Below are 7,473 nucleotides of genomic sequence, written 5' to 3'. Positions count from 1 at the left end.
TCAGGCAATCCACTCACCTCAGCCTCCCAAAGGTGCGGGGTTACAGGCTGAGCCCCCGAGTGCGGCTTCCCCTGGCCTTCTAACGCACATTGAATTTCCTGGTTGCAGGGGTTTGAGAGCGAACTGACACGTCAGGGCCCTTTTTTCCTCCTGTGGGGGAGGTCTGCATTCACATCTTGTGTCCTGTGAGTCGCAGGAGTGGGTTCGAGGGTCCCTGGCTCCTGATGGGACCCCTCAAGGCGGACTGAAGGTGGTGAGAGGACCCATGACCTGCCAAGGAGGAGTTGTTGCATGGTTGCAGTTTGTGCCCGTGAGCAGGTCTCAGCATCTGTGTGTGCAGGGGCACATCCGTGTGTGAAGGTGCCGGGTACCCATGTACGTGTAAGTGCGTCTCTCTGTCACTGTAGGGACTTCTGGGGCTGATTCTGCCTGTGTGGCATTTGTGTTTTTGCCTCTGTGCTACATGTATGTACCGGGATGAGTGTGTCACTGTGTCCACAGCTGTGAGCTGTCTCTGTCCCTGCAGGCGTGTCTCTGTGCAAATGTGTTTGCATGTGTCCCCAAATACCATGGCGTGTCACTGTCTCAGGCCTGGCCTGAGCACGACCTGTGTTCTTGGGTCTTTTAGCACCAATAGGAAGCTCTGCTATTTGATGGTATTTTTCCTCTTTCTCTCTCTCCTTCTGGTCTGATCGGTATGCCACTCCCGAGCAGCCTCCCTAAAGCCGAGTTCTGTGTGGTCAGAGTCAAGTGTGGGCTTAGCAAGATTCGCCACAGCCCCCCCAGCTGCAATACCACTGTCAGTCTCCAGGGGCTGCCGCTCTCGCTGGTCAGAACCTCCCCATGCCACGTCACCAGCACCGGGCACTGGGTGCCCACTGAGTGTGCCAGGCCCCCCATCCTACCCTTACCCACCATCTTGGAAAGGCTGTAGGAGAGTTCTGTGCTAAGCAGGACCAGATGGGGACACGAGGACCTCCCTGGCAGGCCAATTATTTGATGCCATTTGATGTCAATATTCTCTAAATTCTTGTCTAACATTTATTTAGTGGAGAAGGCGAAAGTGATATTCTGTTAGAAAACTTATGGTAAAAACGTGGGATTTATTGCATGCACCGAGCATACCATATAATAGTAACTCAGAGTAGCCTTTGATGGCAGAGCTTTTCTATCATTTACAATCAGCAATGATAGAAATCAGGATGGAAGTGATTTGCATAGATATGGCTACAGAGTTTGCTCCCACAGGCAGGACTTATCAGGGTTATTTGGTTTGGGAGTTTCAGCTGGCCATGTGAGGTCAGGCTCAACTAACTGCTTTTTTGTGAGTTAGACAGAGGTGCCTTGTTCAGGCAGCCCAGCCCGGTGGACATGCAGCCTTGGGGGCAGAAGGTGGGTGGACTTCAGCCCTGGGTGTCTGGTGTGGGGGCCACCTGCCTGTATGTGTGAGGTGGGGCAGGGCAGCTTAGATGTGAGGTTTTGTGTGCTTTCGTGTTGTATCTGATGTTCGTGTGTAAGGTGTGTACATTGGTGTGGTTGGTGTGTGAGGTGTGGGTCTGGGGTGTGTGCTGCACTGAGTATATGACGTCTGGGTATTTCGCGGGTAGTGGAGAGTGGGTCTCGTGTGGGTAGTGGTCATTTTGGGGACCATGGAGGCAGGCGGGTGTTATATGCATATCAGCTGGCCGGACTGTTGAGTGCAGGTGAGGTGGGTGCTGCGTGTGATTGTGTGAGCACCTTCTGTGGGGTTGGGTGGACTGGGTATGCCTGTATGTGTGAGGGTGTGTGGGGTATAATGTGTGTGTGGCATGGGGCTCCTGAGGACAGGTTCAAGGTCTCCACCATGCATCTGCAGCCTTGGACAGGCTCCCCAGACCCCTCCTAGCCTTAGGCTGTTGTTGCTGCTGATGTGTGTTCTCACTCACATCTTTGGGGGCCAGCATCCCTATCTGGGACTTGAAGGAAATTATCCTTTGGGGGAGTGACAGTTGGATGGCAGTTTGCATAGAAGCCTCACCCTGGCCCAGGAGGCTGCCTGCCCCTGGTGGGCCCATCTGGGAGCCTCATCAGGAGACCTCTTCCCCCCCCCCCCCCCCCACCAGGCCCTAGTCTGTCCCTGTGAGGCCACTCTCCTCTGAACTATAGTAGTCACTCCTTTTCTGGCCTCCACACCTCTCCCCTCCACTCCTCCTCCTCTTCCTCTTCCTCCTATCCTTTCCGCCATATGGTCAGTACGTTTTTCCAACACCCAAATCTGGGCACATCCTCCTTATTTCAAATCCTTCTGTGACCTCCCTATTGCCTATAGGATGAAGGCCGAAGTTCCTTGGCTTGGCACTCAAGGCTTCCTGCAATTGACCATCATTTGCCACTCTGCCTCCACTCCCACTCCCATGCCCACCATGCTGTGGGCCACCTGGTACCATTTCCTTGGACACCAGTGCAAGGTCATGCCCCAGCTGTTCCCTCTACTGTGTCCCCTGCCCCTCCAGTTGGTGCCCCCTCCTCAGCTGGCCTGGCCAAGTCCACAGCTCCCGTCTCTGGAAGCCTTCCCTTTCCTTTTCAGGCAGAGTGGTGACTGCTCACTCAGTGCCAGCCTCAAACCTCCATTAAAGCTGCCCCCGTGTGCAAGAGTGGTCAGCTGGAGCATGTGTTCCCACCAAACCGTGACCTCCTTTGGGCCTGTCTCAGGGATGCACCTGGGCTGGCCTGGCACCTAGGAGTCTGACTCCAACCTCTGGAGAAGCCCCCAACCAGGATTCTGTGCCCATGCATGCTGGTGAGGGTGGTGACTGGAGATGGTGGTGTTTCCTCTTTCCTCCACTCACATAGGCAGGAAGTGGTATATGCACGACATGTCGACATGTCTCTGTCAGGCCTTAAAGTCTCTCCTGAGTATGGAGCTGCTTGTCCTGGTAGGAGCAGTGAGAGGACATGGGAAAGAGAAGGACCAAAGGGAGAGCCTTTCCAGACTTGTGAGCCTGGGAGAGGTGCGAGTCTAGGGGCCTCGGGTCTGTTCCCTGGCAGGGCCTTGGAGGGGGCAGGGCTTCCAGGGGCCGTGTAGTTCCCAGCTTTGCCGAAGATGTGGCAGGAGCTGTAGGAGCCCTGGGATACCCAAGGCTGGGTGATTTATAAAGAGGGTTATTTGGCTCAATGTTCTGCAGGCTGCACAGGAAGCATGGCACCAGTATCTGCAGCTGGTGAGGGTTTCGGGAAGCTTCCACTCATGGTAGATGGCAAAGGAGAACCTGAGCATGCAGAGATCACAGGGTGAGAGAGGGAGGGAAGGGGGGGTGGGAGAGAGAGAGAAGGGAGAAAGGGAGGCAGAGAGAGAGATACACAGAGAGACAGAAAGAGAGAGATAGAGAAAGGGAGGGAGAGAGGGAGAGAGATAGAGAGAGGCACACAGAGACAGAGAGAGACAAAAAGAGAGAGATAGGAAGACAGAGAGAGAGGGAGACAGAGAGAGACATACACACACAGAGACAGAGAGAGATGGAAAGAGAGAGATAGGAAGACAGAGAGGGAGAGAGGGAGACAGAGAGACACACAGAGACAGAGAGATAGAAAGAGAGAGATAGAGAAGAAGAGACAGGAAGGGAGGAGGGGGACAGACACACAAAGATAGGAAGACAGAAAAAGAGAGAGGGAGACAGAGAGAGAGATACACACAGAGACAGAGAAACAGAAAGAAAGAGATAGGGAGAAACAGGAAGGGAGAAAGGGGACATACACAGACACACAGAGAGAGGCAGAGACAGAGAGAAGCAGAGAGTGAGAGAAAGTCAGAGAGACAGAGAGACAGGAAGAGTGTGAGAGAGGTAGAGAAAGGGAGAGAGGGAGGGAGGGAGACAGAGAGAGACACACAGAGATAGAGAGAGACACAGAGACAGAGAGAATGAGAGAGAGAGAGAGAGAGAGAAAGAGAGGGAGACAGAGACAATCAAAGAGACAGAGACAGAGAGAATGAGAGAGGGAAAGAGAGGGAGGAAGGGAGAGAGGGAGACAGAGAGACACACACAGAGACAGAAAGAGAGAGAGAGAGGGAGAGAGAGAGGGAGGGAGACATACAGAGAGAAGGAGACACACAGAGAGACACACACACAAATAGAAAGGCAGAGACAGCAAGAGAGAGACACACACACACAGAGAGAGAGAGAGACAGAGAGAGAGAGACAGAGAAAGAGAGAGAGATAGAGGGGGGAGAGAAAGGAAAGGAGGGAGACGGGGGTGGGGGAGACAGAGACAGAGAGAAGTGGTGCCAGCCTCTTTTCAACAACAGTCTGAGGAACTGAACTAAGAGGGATACTCACCAGGCCATTCATGAGGAATTCCCCCCCAGCCTGAACATCTCCTACCAGGACCTCCAACACTGGGGATCAAATTTCAACAGGAGGCTTGGTGGGACCGAACAAACCATATAGAACCATCGCAGTGTCTCCCAGCAGTCCTTGCTGAATAACAGCTGAGACGCAGGAGGCCCCAGAGCCTGGCACTGCATGGACAGTTCTAGGCAGCTGGGTGCAGTGGCAATGGCAGGTTTGTGTGGTCGGAGCAGGGCAGCAAGTGAGTCGTCGTGCCTCATCTGTAGAATGGAGATATAACTGGATCTAGGCTGGGCGCAGTGGCTCATGCCTGTAATTCCAGCACTTTGGGAGGCCAAGGCGGGAGATGGCTTGAACCCAAGTGTTTGAGACCAGCCTGGGCAACATAGTGAGACCTTGTCTCTACAAAAAGAAATAAAGAAAATCAACTGTGTGGTGGCGTACACCTGTAGTCCCAGCTACTCAGGAGGCTGAGGCGGGAGGATCATCTGAGCCTAAGAGGTAGAGGCTGCTGTGACCCGAGATCGTGCCACTGCACTTTGGCCTCGGTGACAGAGTAAGACACCAACTGAAAAAACAAAACAAAACCCAAACCCCCCCCAAAAAAAGAAAAAGGAAAAAAGAATACAACCTCCCTCTTGATGCTACGGTGATGGAGACCTCAACTCAAAAAACAAAAAAGAATATGACCTCCCTCTTGATGCCAAGATTAATGATATAATAATGGTCAACTCTTAAAAGAGTCTACCTACCAAGAACCACTCCTAGGGCTCTACACATTATAACACATCTAATCCTCAGGACAACTGCATGTGGTACATACTATTATTATCCATTTTATAGAAGAGGAAATGGAAGTATTTATTGACCAGGGATTGGTTATAGGTGGTCTGGCACCTGAGCCCAGACTCTCAGCCACTGCCCTCTGGCTGAGGGCTGCCGAGTTCTCAGAGCATATGTGTACACACAGAGTTAGCACCGTATAAGGGAAACATACAACCTCAGTGATACTTGCCTATGACGAATCAGATTGAAGACTGTTGTCACCATGTGACATATGCCAGATCCTTGTGGTCTGAACTGGAGACGTCTGGATCTGTGAGCTGTGTGTGCAGTGGGACAGTCCAACTGGGTATCCACCAATGAATTATCCATCCCATCCAACAGAAAGAAAGAGAGAGAGATGGGGGGAGACACATACAGAGAGAGACACACAGAGAAAGACAGGGATAGAGAGAGGCAGAGAGAGAGAAAGAGAAAGAAAGAGAGACAGAGACAGAGAGGGCTAGTTTTCTTTCTTTCTTTCTTTTTGAGTTGGAGTCTCACTCTATCGCCCAGGCTAGAGTGTGGTGGCACATTCATGGCCACCGCAGCCTCGAACTCCTGGGCTTAAGTGATGCTTCTGCCTCAGCCGTCCAAGTAGATGGAACTACAAGTGTGCGCTACCACACCCAGCTTATTTTTTTATTTATTGTAGAGACGAGGTCTCACCAAGTCTCGAACCCCCGGGCCTAGAGGGCTAGCTTTCATAAAGAACCACCAAAACTGGCATTAGCCTTTTCTGGTATTTAAAAAAAACCCGAGTTTTCCCCTTCAGTGAACTACTCGGTGAATGCCTGCCATAGTAGATGAAGCTCCAGTACATTAAAACACTCAGGTTTTATTTTATTTTGTTATTATTTAATGGAGTTCTGCTGGTCTTTGTTTTGCTCCAGGAGAATTCTTGATAAATGTTAGCTGTAATACAGGAATCTCAGTCTGCATATTTAGACATTCGAGAATTATCACTTTTTTTTCCCTTTCAAACCAATTTCACTATCTGATATCGAGCCCCCCTTTCTTCCTCCAGGGATGTGAGAAATTCAGCCTGAGATGTTCTCGGGGCCTAGTCAGAGGGAGAGGTGTGTGTGTGTGTGTGTGTGTGTGTGTGTGTGTGTGTGTGTGTGTGTGTAGGAGAAGTGCAGGTGGAATTCCTGTACCAAAAATAGTATAAAGCTGGGAGCAGAAAGGAATCAAGGGCAGCCTTACTGGGGTGCCCCATTAAGAGAGTAGAGTGGGTAGATAGGAAGCGGTGAGTTGGTACAAGGGGGTCCCTGAGTGGAGGCTGCTGAGGTTGTGACCCTGAACCTAGTGAACCATCCCAGTGACATGAGGCCTGGTGTTTCCCCTTGCAGATGTGTCCAGGTCTGGTCCATCAGAAGCATCCTAGCCTACTCTCACCCCCCAGAGCACTTTATCTGGGCCTCTGTGCAGGCCTGACCACAGTTGTCTTGGGCTGCAATGTCATTCTGTGTGATCTAATTCAGTTTGATTCTACTCAGTTAGTCAGTGTAAACTCTGCCAGGTACTGGATTAGATATGACTCCTGCCCTATAGATCCTGCGGTTAAGTGGGACCCTAGGTAGATAGACACATGATTCAGACACATAGTACTGCTCTGAGAGGGGACTATGGGGAGCGTTAGCAAGGGTTTCTAGCCCAGATCGTCAGTGAAGGCTTCCCTGATAGATGTGGCGTTTCAGCCAAGACCTGAGGGATGATGGGAGAAGGCTGCAGCTGGAGAAGGTGTTTCAGGTAGGGATGGTGAGACATGCAGACAAGAGGCCATAGAAGGATCTGGAAGGATGGGGGAGATGGTAAGGGAGGAAGCTGGGGAGGTGGACCAGGACCTGGGCATGCAGGGCTTTGGAGGCCTTACGTTTAGGAGTTTGGCTTTACCTGGGGATGGTGTAGAGTCTTTGGAGAGTGACATTTACATTTACAATATTTATTTGTTTGTTTGTTTTTGAGAGGTGGCCTCACTCTGCTGCAGTCCAGGCTGGAGTACAATGGCATGATCCTAGCTCACTGGAGCCTCTATCTCCTGGACTCAAGTGATCCTCCTGCCACAGCCTCCCAAGTAGCTGGGACTATGCCACATCTGGTTAATTTTTTGATTTTTTTGTTGTAGAGATAAGGTCTTGTTATGTTGCCCAGGCTATCTCGAACTCTTGGGTTCAAGCAATCCTCCTACCTTAGCCTCCAAAGTGCTGGAATTATAGACATGAGCCACCATACATTTTCAGTCTTTAAAGGGCACCTTGAGCCAGGCTCGGTGGCTCAGCCTGTAATATCGCGCCTTTGGGAGGCTGAGGTGAGTGGATTGCCT

The sequence above is a fragment of the Carlito syrichta genome, unplaced genomic scaffold, assembly GCF_000164805.1.
Source record: "Carlito syrichta isolate Samal-C Ts95f unplaced genomic scaffold, Tarsius_syrichta-2.0.1 Scaffold74858, whole genome shotgun sequence".
NCBI classification, from domain to species: domain Eukaryota; kingdom Metazoa; phylum Chordata; class Mammalia; order Primates; family Tarsiidae; genus Carlito; species Carlito syrichta.
This window is presented reverse-complemented; position numbering follows the sequence as displayed.